This window comes from Oncorhynchus clarkii, chromosome 20, assembly GCF_045791955.1.
Source record: "Oncorhynchus clarkii lewisi isolate Uvic-CL-2024 chromosome 20, UVic_Ocla_1.0, whole genome shotgun sequence".
Classification (NCBI taxonomy): Eukaryota; Metazoa; Chordata; class Actinopteri; order Salmoniformes; family Salmonidae; genus Oncorhynchus; species Oncorhynchus clarkii.
Genome location: NC_092166.1, coordinates 19,031,955 through 19,048,474, shown reverse-complemented (window position 1 = coordinate 19,048,474; position 16,520 = coordinate 19,031,955). Strand labels below are relative to the sequence as shown.

General features: G+C 42.1%; 1 pseudogene; it reads left to right on the top strand.

Moving 5' to 3' along the window:
• The first annotated feature begins 5,513 nt into the window (after positions 1 to 5,513).
• On the top strand, positions 5,514 to 16,273 carry LOC139377026 (GTP-binding protein 4-like; annotated as a pseudogene).
• Positions 16,274 to 16,520: the final 247 nt, after the last annotated feature.

The following is a 16,520-nucleotide window of genomic DNA, read 5'->3' as shown; positions in this document are numbered from 1 at the left end:
CATCCATCTTCCCATCAATTTTAACCATCTTCCCTGTCCCTGCTGAAGAAAAGCAGGCCCAAACCATGATGCTGCCACCACCATGTTTGACAGTGGGGATAGTGTGTTCAGCTGTGTTGCTTTTACGCCAAACATAACGTTTTTCATTGTTGCCAAAAAGTTCAATTTTGGTTTCATCTGACCAGAGCACCTTCTTCCACATGTTTGGTGTGTCTCCCAGGTGGCTTGTGGCAAACTTTAAACAACACTTTTTATGGATATCTTTAAGAAATGGCTTTCTTGCCACTCTTCCATAAAGGCCAAATTTGTGCAATATACGACTGATTGTTGTCCTATGGACAGAGTCTCCCACCTCAGCTGTAGATCTCTGCAGTTCATCCAGAGTGATCATGGGCCTCTTGGCTGTATCTCTGATCAGTCTTCTCCTTGTATGAGCTGAAAGTTTAGAGGGATTGCCAGGTCTTGGTAGATTTGCAGTGGTCTGATACTCCTTCCATTTCAATATTATCGCTTGCACAGTGCTCCTTGGGATGTTTAAAGCTTGGGAAATCTTTTTGTATCCAAATCCGGCTTTAAACTTCTTGACAACAGTATCTCGGACCTGCCTGGTGTGTTCCTTGTTCATGATGCTCTCTGCGCTTTTAACGGACCTCTGAGACTATCACAGTGCAGGTGCATTTATACGGAGACTTGATTACACACAGGTGGATTGTATTTATCATCATTAGTCATTTAGGTCAACATTGGATCATTCAGAGATCCTCACTGAACTTCTGGAGAGAGTTTGCTGCACTGAAAGTAAAGGGGCTGAATAATTTTGCACGCCCAATTTTTCAGTTTTTGATTTGTTAAAAAAGTTTGAAATATCCAATAAATGTCGTTCCACTTCATGATTGTGTCCCACTTGTTGTTGATTCTTCACATAAAAATACAGTTTTATATCTTTATGTTTGAAGCCTGAAATGTGGCAAAAGGTCGCAAAGTTCAAGGGGGCCGAATACTTTCGCAAGGCACTGTATATTGATTGCAATTGTTCCCGAATGAGTGAGCATTCATGTGCAAAGGATTAGCATTTCAATTGTTATAATTATGACTCTGTAGTGACTTCTTAGTCGACCCCCACTTCCCCTTTTGTCTAACAAGCCGCCATGCCGGTTTAGCCCACTAGGGCACATTCTCCTATCATTTCATGTAACCACATTTACCTTGTTTATTTGTTTGTTTATGCATTTCTGTGAATTACTGAGTTAGTAATAAATAAATGATTTAAGACAATTGATGTATGGATGACTCATAGTGAAGACTGGGTTTGTCTAGATAACCAACAATTTACGACGTTTGGAATGAGACTAACGTGAGGTAAAGTAAATAATTCATTAATTCGAAGACTAATTGATCAGATAAAATATCTGAAAAGTTATTTTAGGAAATGATAACTTTGTAATATGAACATTTTTCCTTGGTGCCACGACTTCCTAGTAATTACGGTTACATGATTAATCAGTCTAATCGCGTAATAACTAATTACAGAGAATCTTTGATAAAAAACTATCAGTCTTCAGTTAATGATACTAAAGACATGACAGAGGACACATGACTCAACCTTCACCTCGTAGTTGGATATGACGAAAAAGGGGGTAAAATACAAAAAAAGATAGCAATGTGTTTTCATGGGACACAAATCCAAACTTATTGCTCTCAGTAGAGGTGTACCTCAAAGCTCAGTATTGACCCCTCGTCTTTTCTATATTTCTATATATTAATTTATCTAATTTGTCAGAACATTATCATTTATACGCTGATGATACAGTGCTCTATACATCAGGTTCAAATATTTTGCAAATACAGTACAAGCAACTCTCAAGATGATTTAAAAACTTTACAAAAATGGTTTCTAGCAAATAATTTGGAAAGCATTTTGACAACTGGCAAGTGTCTTCACTGACACTTTCAATCTCTCCCTGTCTGAGTCTATAATACCAACATGTTTCAAGCAGACCACCATGGTCCCTGTGCCCAAGAACACTAAGGTAGCCAAAATGACTACCAACCCATAGCACTCATGTCTGTAGCCATGAAATGCTTTGAAAGGCTGGTTATGGCTCAACACCATTATCACAGAAACCCTACACCCACTCCAATTTGCATACCGCACCAAACAGATCCACAGATGATGCAATCTCTATTGCACTCCACACTGCCCTTTCACACCTGGACAAAAGGAACACCTATGTGAGAATGATATTCATTGACTACAGCTCAGCGTTCAACACCGCAGTGCCTTCAAAGCTCATCACTAAGCTAAGGACCCTGGGACTGAACACCTCCCTCTGCAACTGGATCCTGGAATTCCTGACGGGCAGCCCCCAGTTGGTAAGGGTAGATAACAACACATCTGCCACGTTGATCCTCAACACGGGGGCCCCTCAGGGATGTGTGCTCAGTGCCCTCCTGTACTCCCTGTTCAGTCATGACTGCACGGCCAGGCACGAATCCAACACCATCATTAAGTTTGCTGATGACACAACAGTGGTAGGCCTGATCACCGACAACGATGAGACAGAGACCTGACCGTGTGGTGCAAGGATCACAACCTCTCCCTCAACGTGATCAAGACAAATTAGATGATTGTGGACTACAGGAAAAGGAGGACCGGGCATGCCCCCATTCTCATCGACGGGGCTGTAGTGGATCAGATTGAGAGCTTCAAGTTCCTTGGCATCCACATCACCAACAAACTAACATGGTCCAAGCACACCAAGAGAGTCGTGAAGAGGGCACGACAAAATCTATTCCCCCTTAGGAGGCTAAAAATATTTGGCATGGGTCCTCAGATCCTCAAAAGGTTTTACAGCTGCACCGTCAAGAGCATGCTGACAGGTTTCATCACTGCCTGGTATGGCAACTGCTCGGCCTCCGACTGCAAGGCACTACAGAGGGTGGTGCGAACAGCCTAGTACATCACCAGGGCCAAGCTTCCTGCCATCCAGGACCTCTATACCAGGCGGTATCAGAGGAAGGCCCTAAAAATGGTCAAAGACACCAGGCACCCTAGTCATAGACTGTTCTCTCTGCTACCTCACGGCAAGCGGTACAGGAGTGCCAAGTACGGGAACGCCAGGTCTAGGTCCAAAAGGCTTCTAAACAGCTTCTACCCGCAAGCCATAAGACTCCTGAACAGCTAATCAAGTGGCTACCCAGACTATTTCAATTGCCCTCTCCCCCTTCTACGCTGCTGCTACTCTGTTATTATCTATGCATAGTCACTCTAATAACTCTACCTACATGTACATATTACCTCAATTACCTCGACACCGGTGACCCTGCACATGGACTCTGTACCGGTACCCCCTGTATGTATCCCCGCTATTGTTATTTACTGCTGCTCTTTCATTATTTTTTACTATTATTTCTTACTTTAAAAGTTGTATTCGGCGCATGTGACAAATACAGTTTGATTACACTAGAAAAAACAATTACCAATAAGCTTGGGTTACAATACAGATCTAATAATTGTGTTGCTGTATCCGTTAGAAAGACGTTAGTAACTCAACTGCTGCTTCCTCTCCTAGACTATGGCAACACCATCTATCAAAACACAACCAAGACCTTACTTTGCGAATTAGATGTAATTTATAACAATCTTTGCACAATGTAGAAATCACTAATAGGCTGTTACTCCCAAACAGAAGACAACTGCATTGGTACCAATTTTTTTTTTTTTATGTTTTTTTTTTTTACTCTGGACTCCTTCTTTGTTTGGCCTGGTATGGTTCCCAATCAGAGGCAGCTGTCTATCATTGTCTCTGATTGGGGATCATGCTTAGGCAGCCTTTTTTCCCCCTTTAGGTTGTGGGATCTTGATTTTGTATAGGTGCTGTGTAGCCTGCAGAACTTTACGTTGTTTTTCGGTGTTCATTTTAAATAAAGGAAGATGTTCGCTAACCACGCTGCACCTTGGTCTAATTCATCTAACGATGGATGTAACAAGTTGGGGCAGTAGTTTTTATTAGTTGTATTAGTAGTTGTTAATGTACATTTTTTTGTATTTGGACACTTGCAAAAAAGACGGTGCATCTCAAGAGACTTAATCTAGCAAAATGTCTGATAAATAAATAAATAATAAATAAATAGGTAATTAATTAATAGCATAATTAATACCAGGACCAATTGAATGAGGTTGTTGTTGTTGTTACTGATGCCATTGTTTTTGTATAGGTTTGGTTGGTTGAATTGAAGTGTCTTCAATAACAGTCTTCCAATAAATCACATTAAACTGGACCAGCCAATGTTTTGTGTAATATGTTTTTACACATTCCCAACCTCATAACAATACATGTGCTCATGCACAATGTAGGCCGATTCTTAGGCAACAGGCTTCATGAACATTTCTGAATAGGAATTAGATAACGACGAAGGAGGCAATAGGTCTATAGGCATGCCTTATTTAGCACGAAGATAGAGTAGGACATGCAGCACACATAAACAACAGCGCTTCCATCTTGACTCAACCCCCTGAAGTTGTGGGTGGATGACATAAAGTCAATAAGACACTGCAGTATTCTCAAATGGGGAGCCAGAGGGAATGACAGTCAGTCTTTCTTTGTTGTCTGCAATGAATAATTAAGCTATAATGTCTACATGCAAACAAATAAGAATTTGTTCTTTAACTGACTTGCCTAGTTAAATAAATGTAAAAAAAAAAAAAAAAAATGCCAGTGCTTTATTCAATACTTGTATTTTTTTATTTATTTAACCTTTATTTCAAATCAAATGTTATTGGTCACATACACATGGTAAGCAGGTGTTAATGCGAGTGTAGCGACATGCTTGTGGTTCTAGTTCCTACAGTGCAGTAATATTTTACAAGTAATCTAACAATTCCCCAACAATTTCCTAATACACACAAATCTAACAAGTAATCTAACAATTAACCAAAAACGACCTAATACACACAAATCTAAAGGGGTGAATGAGAATATGTACATATAAGTATATGGATGAGCGATGGCCGAGCAGCATAGGCAAGGTGCAGTAGATGGTATAAAATACAGTATATACTTGTGATATGAGTAATGCACGATATGTAAACATTATTAAAGTGGCATTTTTTAAAGTGACTAGTGATCCATTTATTAAAATGTCCAGTGATTTCACTGGATGAATAAATATGAAGCGTTTCCAAGCCCACTGGCGGGCAGTGGGAGAAGATGGAACGAGGTGGATTTTGACCTAGATTTATACATATTTGATCTCAATACAGTTTTCTGTTCCCAACACTAGAATGTGTTATGAACAGAGTGGACTAGGTTTTGTCGACTTTAGCCTTTGCCAAAGTTTTAAAAATCGCGTTGTTCAGAAGGAGCGCAAAGTCGAATTGAGTTACTGCACACGCGCATTTCACAGAGTAGGCTTTCCCTAACAGAAATATGCAGATATTTGCTGGAATGGGCCAATAGGATCTCGCTAGCTCGTGCTTGGCTCTGCACGCCTACTTGCTTGTTCTGCCCACTATGACTCATCTGTTCTATGCTGATTTGATGAATGTCTTGTATGACAAAAACCATTACAAGCTGGTTTTGGGACAGATCAACATCGCAAAGAATTTGATTGACAAGTAAGAAGCTGACTTCTTCCACTACTTATTTGCTTCCACTGATAATGTACACTGTTCAACTTGGTGTTCTCACTCGTGTTCTCCTTGCAGTGTTTCCAAAGACTATGTTTGACTGAAGCGTGCTTCTCTGGGTCGAATGTGCACCATCATGAAGCAAAGCTTGGAATACCTGGAACAAGGTAGTCTTGCAGTTATTTCCTTTGTTTGATGAAAGGCTTGTCATGCATGTCTGAAAATGTCTCTGGTTTGCATATACTAGAACAGTGTTTCCCAAACTCAGTCCCAGGGACCCCATTTTGGCTTTTGCCCAACTACACAGCAGAATCAAATGATGAAGGCTTGGTGATTAGTTTATTATTTGAATCAGTTCTGTAGTGGTAGGGCAAAACCCAAAATGTGACACCTTGGGGTCCCCAGGACCGACATTAGGGAACCCTGTACTAGAAGATACTTCAGACATTTGGCTCCGGTTGACTAGTGCACCAGCATCTTTCCTGTTTACAAACGATTGATCCCAATACTCGGACTCTACTGCTTTGTGGATATCCCAATGTGGGCAAGTCTAGTTTAATCAACAAGGTACACATCCCTATTGCTGTTATTCTTTGTCATTTCAATGGTTGATACAACCTTTCTGTGTAATTTGTGATTATAATACAGTGTTCAATGGCACAATTTGGGCAACCATTGTTAGAGGCATTGCGATAAGTTCTTGTCTGCTTTGCTGCACGATGGATCACGCTTATCTTGGTCAGATCGTAATTATAAAATGTGTTGTCAATGGCTTACCTTGTTAAATGGAAATAGGTTTAGGTTTATTTGAACATTTTGTTACATTTGCAGAACATGGGTAAAAATGTGTCATACAATTAGGGTTGCACATTTTGGGGAATATTCAGAGATGGAAACTTTCGGTGGGAATATATGGGAATTAATGGAAATATATGCAAATTAATATTAATACCATTTAATTGTAGATGGTATTGTAACATATCATATGGAGACAGAAACATAAACCTTTTACCTTATCATAAGTAGAAATAATTGCAAATGATTAAATCCTTCCAATAGAAAGGGAATATTGAATGATCCCCAATGATCCATCGCATCTCCCAAAAACGTTTTCAACATACATCTACCGTGTCGTGGCAATATGGCAGTCGTGCCAATATATCTAGTCTAGAAACTAAAGCTTTAGTTGTCTTCCTCTCAGGTTTCCATGTCTTCTCCCTGGACCTCCTCAATGTCCACCTTTTGAACATCAGACTCTGAGGCCTCATCTTCAATGTCACTTTCCAACCTTGTTGAGGATAGCTCGTTGTCAGGCTCAAAAAGCCTCAAATTTGCCCAGTTGGCCACCAATTTTGCAACCCTTGTATTGGTAAGCCTGTTGCGTGCTTTGGTGGGTGTGTGTTCCCAAACAAGGACCAGTTGCGCTCCGAGGCGGCTGATGTTGGTGGGATTTGGAGGATGGAGTCAACAAGGGAAATTGCCTCAGAGCCACAGTCCCTTCCACCAGGTGGCTGATGAGATATATTGGCACGTCTGCCATATTGCCACGACTGCCATATCGCCTCTCCATACCAAAGCTCTTGCTTGGAAGTGTACTTCGCCAGACTGGCAAGAACCTTGCCCTCATCCAGAACAAGGTGGCGAGACACGGTAGTGATGACACCATAGGCCTTGTTGATGACACTATAGGCCTCTGCACCAGCATGCTCTTGCCAGCATACTTGGGGTCCAACATGTAAGCTGCAGCATATATGGGCATCAGGCAGAAGTCATCAGGCAACAGTGAAGTGGGCAGGGCACTACTGATTTCTTCTCTTACATCTGCAAGCAGAGTCTGAACATCATACAGGATGGCATTGTCTCCCTCAATAGCGTACAATGGCTACTGCTTTAGGTTTCAGGCTGCTTACCACTCTCCCAAAATACATCATCCAGAAGGATCCTCTTGATGGGGCTGTCCATATTAGCAGACTGTGATATGGCCATTTCTTGGAGAGACTCCTTCTCCTCCAGGAGACTGTCAAACATGATGACAACACCACCCCAGTGTGTGTTGCTGGACAGCTTCAATGTGGTGCTCTTATTCTTCTCACTTTGCTTGGTGAGGTAGATTGCTGCTATAACTTGATGACCATTCACTTACCTAACCATTTCCTTGGCTCTCTTGTAGAGTGTATCCATTGTTTTCAGTGCCATGATGTCCTTGAGGAGCAGATTCAATGCATGAGCAGCACAGCCAATGGGTGTGATGTGAGGGTAGGACTCCTCCACTTTAGACCAAGCAGCCTTCATGTTCGCAGCATTGTCTGTCACCAGTGGACATACCTTCTGTGGTCTAAGGTCATTGATGACTGCCTTCAGCTCATCTGCAATGTAGAGATCAGTGTGCCTGTTGTCCCTTGTCTGTGCTCTTGTAGAATACTGGTGGAGATGATGTAGTTAATTATTCCTTGCCCACGAACATTCGACCACCCATCAGAGATGATTGCAGCACAGTCTGCTTTCTCTATGATTTGCTTAACCTTCACGTGAACTCTGTTGGTTTGGTTGGGGGGGGGGGGGGTGTATGCTGGGGTGTATGCTGGGCGAAGAACATTCAGAAATCTCTTCCGATGCACATTACCTGTGAGCATCAGAGGTGAACCAGTTGCATACACATTGCATACACAGCCCGAGCAAGACATTATTCTGCATTTCTCTGACTACATTCCTCCATTGAGTCAAAACAAATTCTGCTTCCAGGAGGACCAAGAGCTGTTGCTATCGATAAGGTGTCTGATTAATAATTTTCACCCTGAATAAAAGTAGAGGGACTTTTGTCAGAGGTTGCTTGTTGTGAGCGCTGAGGGAACTTTATGCACTTGGCCAGATGATTCTGTATCTTTGTTGCATTCTTGACATATGATTTGGTACAGTACTTGCAAATGTACACCGCTTTGAAATGTCTCCACACATCAGATAGTGCCCGTGGCATTTTCCTGTAAAGATTAGAAAGAAATTAGTTAAAAAAAGAAACTAATACAATTCCATGTACAGATAAATAGAAATGTTTTACAATGAAACATGTATTGAAACAGGTGAATTATCACTCTTCAGTTAGCAGGCTCAAGCAAGCTAAAACACACATGGTAGAAAAAACAAACTAGCAGAAATTGATAACAAGTTAGAAATGATTTAAACACACTTTGCTGTAGACTACTATTTACGAGTAAACAAAAATAGCTATAGCGATAGAAGAGTGCACTGCACATGTGATGGTAGAATGCGCTGTGCATTGAGGGTTGCAATTCCATTGAATTGTGGATAGTTTAACCAAAATATGCCTCAAGACCTAGAATTGCCTTGTGTATCCCACAATTTTATTTTCACTGTTATAAGCTAACTTTTTGATGAATTTTAAGCCTGTGAATTATGGGAATTTTGCTTAACTTCCCATGGAACATTTCTGGAAAGTTTCTGACCCTTTGCAACCCTACATATACAATACATTGTAGTAGTGCAAGAAAAGATGTTGACAGAGCTGAACTGTCTTTCCAAGGTCACCAGAGCTGATGTTGAAGTCCAGCCCTATGCCTTCACCACCAAGTCCTTGTTCGTCGGCAACATGGATTACAAATACCTTTGTTGGCAGGTAACATGATGCACTTACACGATCCTCACGCCAGCTATATCTGGCTGGAATACTTTGGAAAGAGGTGTGTGTACATGCATATATGCATGCATACAGTACCAGTCAAAAGTTTGGACTCCTACTCATTCAAGGGTTTTTCTTTATTTTTACTGTTTTCTACATTGTAGAATAATAGTGAAGACATCAAAACAATGAAATAACACATATGGAAACATCTAGTAACCAAAGAAGTGTTAAACAAATCAAAATATATTTGATTTTCTTCAAAGTAGCCACCCTTTGCCTTGATGACAGCTTTGCACACTTTTGGCATTCTTTCAACCAGCTTCACCTGGAATGCTTTTTCAACCATATGCTGAGCACTTGTTGGCTGCTTTTCCTTCACTCTGCGGTCCAACTCATCCCAAACAATCTCAATTGGGTTGAGGTCGGGGGATTGTGGAGGCCAGGTCATCTGATGCAGCACTCCATCACTCTCCTTCCTAGTCAGATATCCCTTACACAGCCTGGTGGTGTGTTGGATCATTGTCCTGTTGAAAAACAAATTATATTCCCACTAAGCTCAAACCAGATGAGATGGCGTTTTGCTGCAGAATGCTGTGGTAGCCATACTGGTTAATTGTGCCTTGAATTCTAAATAAATCACTGACAGTGTCACCAGCAAAGCAGAGTGAAGGAAAAGCAGCCAACAACTGCTCAGCATATGTGGGAACTCGTTCAAGACTCTTGAAAAAGCATTCCAGGTGAAGCTGGTTGAGAGAATGCCAAGACTGTGCAATGCTGTCAAGCTACTTTGAAGAATATCAAACACAAATGGATTTTGATTTAACACTTGGTTACTACATTATTCCATGTGTTATTTCAAAGTTTTGATGTCTTCACTATTATTCTACAAATGTGGAAAATAGTAAAAATAAAGAAACCCTTGAATGAGTGTGTCCAAACTTTTGACTGGTGCAGTGTGTGTGTGTGTGTATTTGATATTCATACACATTGCCACCAGATGTGTTATTGGCTAAATACTAGAGCACTACACACAGTGCAGTCAGAAAGTTTTCAGACCCATTGACTTTGTCCACATTGTTACATTACAGACTAAATCTAAAATGGATTAAATAAATATCCTAAGCAATCTACACCCAATACCCCATAATGCTCAGGTGCATCCTGTTTCCATTGATCATCCTTGAGATGTTTCTACACCTTGATTGGAGTCCGCCTGTGGTAAATTCAATTGAATGGACATGATGTGGAAAGGCGCACAGCTGTCTATATAAGCTCCCACAGTTGACAGTGCATGTCGGAGCAAAAACCAAGCCGTGAGGTTAAGGAGTTGTCCGTAGAGCTCCCGAGACGACAGGATTGTGTCGAGGCACAGCGGAAGGTTACCAAAACATTTCTGCAGCATTGAAGGTCCCCAAGAACCCAGTGGCCTCCATCATTCTTAAATGGAAGAAGTTTGGAACCACCAATAATCTTCCTGGAGCTGGCCACCCGACTAAACTGAGCAATCTGGGAGAAGTGCCTTCGTCAGGGAGGTGACCAAGAACCCAAATGGTCACTCTGACAGAGCTCTGGAGTTCCTCTGTGGAGATGGTTGTCCTTCTGGAAGGTTCTCCCATCTCTGCAGCACTCCACCAATCAGGCCTTTATGGTAGAGTGGCCAGATGGAAGCCACTGCTCAGTAAAAAGCAACATGCCACCCCGCATGGAGTTTGCCAAAAGGCACCTAAAGACTCTCACACCATGAGAAACAAGATTCTCTGGTCTGATGAAACCAAGATTGAACTCTCTCGCCTGAATGCCAAGCGTCACGTCTGGAGGAAACCTTCACCATCCCTACGGTGAAGCATGGTGGTGGCAGCATCATGCTGTGGGGATGTTTTTCAGCGGCAGGGACTGGGAGACGAGTAGGGATTGAGGCAAAGATGAATGGAGAAAAGTACAGAGATCCTTAATGAAAACCTGCTCCAGAGCTCTCAGGTCCTCAGACTGGGGTGAAGGTTCACCTTCCAACAGGACAACGACCATAAGCACACAGCCAAGACAATGCAGGAGTGGCTTCGGGACAAGTCTCTGAATGTCCTTGAGTGGCCCAGCCAGAGCCCGGACTTGAACCCCATCGAACATCTCTGGAGAGACCTGAAAATGGCTGTGCAGCAGCACTCCCCATCCAACCTGACAGCGCTTGAGAGGATCTGCAGAGAAGAATGGGAGAAACTCCCCAAATACAGGTGTGCCAAGCTTGTAGCATCATACCCAAGAAGACTCAAGACTGTAATAGCTGCCAAAGCTGTTTCAACAAAGTACTGAGTAAAGGGTCTGAATACTTATGTAAAAGGAATATTTAAGTTTTTCCTTGTGTTTTTTTTGTGCAGAATTTTCTAAACTTGTTTCTGCTTTGTCATTATGGGGTATTGTGTGTAGATTGATGTGGGACGGGACAAATGAATCCATTCTAGAATAAGGCTGGAACCTAACAAAATGTGTAAAAAGTCAAGGGATCTGAATACCGAAGGCACTGTACACATTAAGTACCCTTTGTAGGTCTGTGATGAAAAACCATGTGCCACGCTGAGCCTGTGATGGATAACCTCTACCACAGTATCTGAAACCTTCAATAAAATACCCTGGGTAGTGATAGTTTCTCTTTCAATCGCCAGGAGTAGAATATGAGTAACACCTGGACCATTTCATGTGTATAGCTAACTCCATATTTGGCCGTAGGTGGTTGACACCCCAGGGATCTTGGACCACCATTGAGATGCAGGCCATCACAGCCCTGGCGCATCTGTGTTCTGCCGTACGCTACGTGATGGATGTCTTCGAGCAGTGTGGCCAAACCCTGGAGTAGCAGCCCGTGCTCTTCAACAACATTTGGCCCCTCTTTGCCAAAAAGGTCAGAGCACCATTGATGATTTAAGACTGCTTTACAAATTACACACTACTCCATTTATAGTGCATTAGTTTTTTACCAGGGTCCATAGAACTCTGGTCAAAAATAGGTTGCTATTTAGGAACTATATAGTGAATAGGGTGGGATAAAATATGTAAGTACCATGGATATCTTTTTAAATGTAGCTGTAACGTCTATAGTTGTAGGCTTGTGAGTAACAGTCAACAGTTGTGCAAAAGTGAGAACCTTTTCCCTTTTAAAGCGCTCTGCTAAAATTGTGGGGGTGAAGCCTCAAGCTTGGCTGTTGCAGGCATGCGAGCACGGGTACACCAAAGAAGGATAGAAAAGGCTAGGACCGACTGTCACAGCTGATTTCCTCCTCTTCGTCTGAAGAGGTGTAGCAGGGATCGGACCAAAATGCAGCGTGGTAAGTGTCCATAGTTGTTTTTAATGAATAAACCAAAACACTACAAAACAATAAACGAAACGTGAAATAACCGAAACAGTACCGTGTGGTGAAACAGACACGGAAACAATCGCCCACAAAATACCCAAAGAACATGGCTGCCTAAATATGGTTCCCAATCAGAGACAACGATAAGCACCTGCCTCTAATTGAGAACTAATCTAGGCAACCATAGACTTACATAAACACCTAGAAAGGACACACCCCATAAACATACAAAACCCCTAGACCAGGTGAAACACACAAATCCCCCAGGTCACACCCTGACCTAACAAAAATAATAAAGAAAAGGTGCGGACTCCCGGCCGCACACCTAAATCCATAGGGGGGGGGTCTGCGTGGGCGTCTGTCCTGGCCGAGGACACGCACCTCAGAGCGAGTGCGGGGAGGAGGAACAGGGAGTACTGGGCTCTGGACACGTACAGGAAGCCTGGTGCGGGGGGCTGCCAGCGGAGGGCTGGTGCGTGTAGGTGGCACTGGATAGACCGGACCGTGCAGGTGCACTGGAGCACCGAGCCTGCCCAACCTTTCCTGGCTCGATGCCCACTCTAGCCCGGCCGATACGAGGAGCTGGAATGTACCGCACCGGGCTATGCACCCGCACTGGGGACACCGTACGCTCCACAGCATAACACGGTGCCTGCCCGGTCCCTCTCGCTCTCCGGTAAGCACAGGAAGTTGGTGCAGGTCTGCTACCTGGCTTCGCCATACTCCTGTGTGCCCCGCCCCAAGACATTTTTGGGGCTGACTCTCGGGCTTCCAGCCCTGCTTCCGTGCTACCTCTCCAAACCGCTGCCTCCAGCTCTGCCTTGGGGCGGCGATATTCCCTCGGCTGCGTCCAGGGTCCATCTCCATCCATCTTAATGTTCTGTGTCCTTTGTCTCAAGGCGCTGTGCTACATTATTTCTCTGAAAATGCCAAGGCATGTTAAAACCAAACTGCAAGGTTTTTAAAAATTAAATATTGTCATTTTTTTTCTCTAGCCTTTGCTCATTGTGGCTAACAAGTGTTATGTCAAGAAGATGTGACCTTACTGAGGAAGACCAGGTTTGTAGTTTTCTTCATTCTTATTAGTAACATATTCTCTTTACTTTGGCTTTATTTCTTTCCCCAGTTTATTTTGTCATCCTCTTTCAAGATGGGACTTGTTTATCAAGGTTTCCTGCTTTGTTCCATCAGAAAATCATTGCTGACCTTACTGTAGAGGGCATCCCTGTCGTTGAAACCAGCACTTTGACTGAATAGGGCGTGATAATTGTGAAAACAGAGGTGAGTAGTGTAGTTCAGTCTTCTGATTACTAACAATTTGTTAATAACAAGTTATGTTTTGTGTTTTTCTCTATTTGTACGGAAGTCCGGACAGGACATATGAATAATACATTTTTAAAAAGTCCATCAGCTTATTTATCTCATGATCACTACAGAACATATCACTACAGAGATCACGAGACAATCAAAAGTACCACAAATCACCCATTTAATTTGTTCAGATACACGATAACCACTTCATCAAGGAGCTCTGTGACTGCGTTGATTGCTATGCACTGGTGTAGCAATCAATAAAACCGTATGCGCTAATCCTCTGGGCTGTGCCACCTCAGCCGTTCTGTTGTTCATCAATACGTCCACTCCTATTTAGAGTTTATCTTGTGATCTCGACAAAACAACTTTTGTGTAGTAATCATGAAATCAATAAGTTTTCGTCACGACATAACGAGGGAATTTTTTTTTTGTTCATTCATATGTCCTTTCTGGACTTGGTTTTTAATAATTCGTACTAATATTTTCTTGAATTTCAGGCCTGTGACAAACTTCTGGCCGATCGTGTCCATGGCAAAATGAAGGGCGAGAAGGTGCATGATGTTCTCAACAGATTGCATTTAGCAGTACCTGCTAAGAGGGATGAAAAGGTAGGCAAAATACTATACTTTCTGTAGAGGTGCATGTCTTTCCACACCAAAGTTAAACATGTATGCATGATTTTACTAATGTTGTACTATTTTTATTTTATGGTATATAAATTTGAATGCGAACAGGGGAAATTGGGCATGTCCTTTTAAGTATGCTCATTAGATGGTGGTCTCACCTAGTGTTGAGAAAACAATGTTTTCATTTTTTCCCTGTGTATGTAAAAGACAATATATTTTCACATGCTACAGCTCTTATGCTGTAGTGCAGGGGTCTAAATAAGTGCCTGAATAGAGCGGAATAATGAAAAAAGCATTGGAACTGGCTTCGAGGTCCGGAGTTTAGTTTGAGGGCTGTAGTGTATTCACACATTTCTGCTCATGCCCTTTAAGAGCCACTATGCGGTGAATGCCCGTAGATCCCGGAGTGTTGGTGTTGCCAAGAAACGCAAGCGTGAGGCATCCATAGCTCCCACCACTCGAACCCGCAGCCAGAATGGTAGAGTGGGGGACGAGAGGCAATCTGGTGTTTGTGATCCTACATTTTGTGATGGCTATTTATAGAGTTTATCCGGTTTATGTATTATGATGCATTTACCTGACACTTCAACATTATATGGCAGCCATGTTTGCTCCCCCTTATGATTACACGGGGAATGTACCAAAAAATACGATAAAACTGAATGTCTAGAATGAGCAATATAATGCATTTACATCACACTACAACATTATATGGGGGAATATTTAAATAATGCTATGTAACTGAATGTATAGAATTAGAACAATATTCTAAAAGTTGGCATAACTCAAAATGTGTAGCTCTGGGCTACTTCATCTTTTCCTGTCATCAGGTGCATTGGCTTGTGTTAAAAATATGCACAATGCATATTGGGAAAGTGTTAGTCCCCTGGCTTAAATAAACATAGTCTTAGGAGATGTTATGATTGTGTGTGTCTGAAGTGGCACCCTATTATGGGCCCAGGTCAAAAGTACTGCTCTATATAGGGATATGAGTGACATTTGGGACACAACCTGTGTTTTACTAAGGGTTTACTGAAAGTATTTTTCCCTGTATAGATGGCGAAGAAGGCCAAGAAGTTGATGAAGAGCCAACAGAAGGACATGAACTGCCAGGGGAAGAAGGGAGAGGCAGACAGACATGTATTTGACCTCAAGCCAAAACCTATTTTTCTCTGGCAAGAGAATGTCCGGAACAAACGATCACAGATAAAGGCATTGATCAATGAGGTTGGCGCGGTTTTCAGTGTAATCCAGCTTCTGTCAGAATTGTATACTTTTCACTGGAGTAAATCTGAAAATAAATGTTTGCCCTTTTCTGAATTATCTTTCATCATATTGAGGTAATGAGTGACACAAGTGACATTCCTGGTTTTGGAAAGCTGCGTAGTGGAGCACAAACCTCAATTCACCACAAGGTATCAGCCAGCAACTTTAGTGGTAGTTTTACTTCTGTGTCACTTACATGAACACCCACTGTCAAAGCTTCCAATTGCTGTGGCTACCAATTGTGATAAATAATCTCAAAGCGCATTCAAGTGAAGTGTACTTGAATTGTAAACTGTAAATGGAACGTATTGCCTTAACTCCTAGAATGTATCAATTGTATTGCTTTGGTGTAGCTAGAAACAAAGAAGATGAAGCTGCACACACGGTAACAGTTAAGTCCTCTCAACAAATGTGAGTTTTTTTCTACTGTGTACACTGCAGTGGGGGAAGTGATCAAATTTATAAACTGGTGCTTTATTAAAAATTATTATTAAAAATAAATGTGAATAATTTACTATCTTACGCTGTCTGTTAATTCCAGTGTGATGAAAAAATAGATATATCTACAATTTTAGGAAAATCATAGCTTGTGTATGAGAAAAATATTGTGGTCCTACTTGACTCATGGGGTTTGCCCAAAGGGGGTGTTGAAAACAAAAATGTGGGCAATGAACCCGGAACTAGGCGTAACTTCCTTCGGTGGC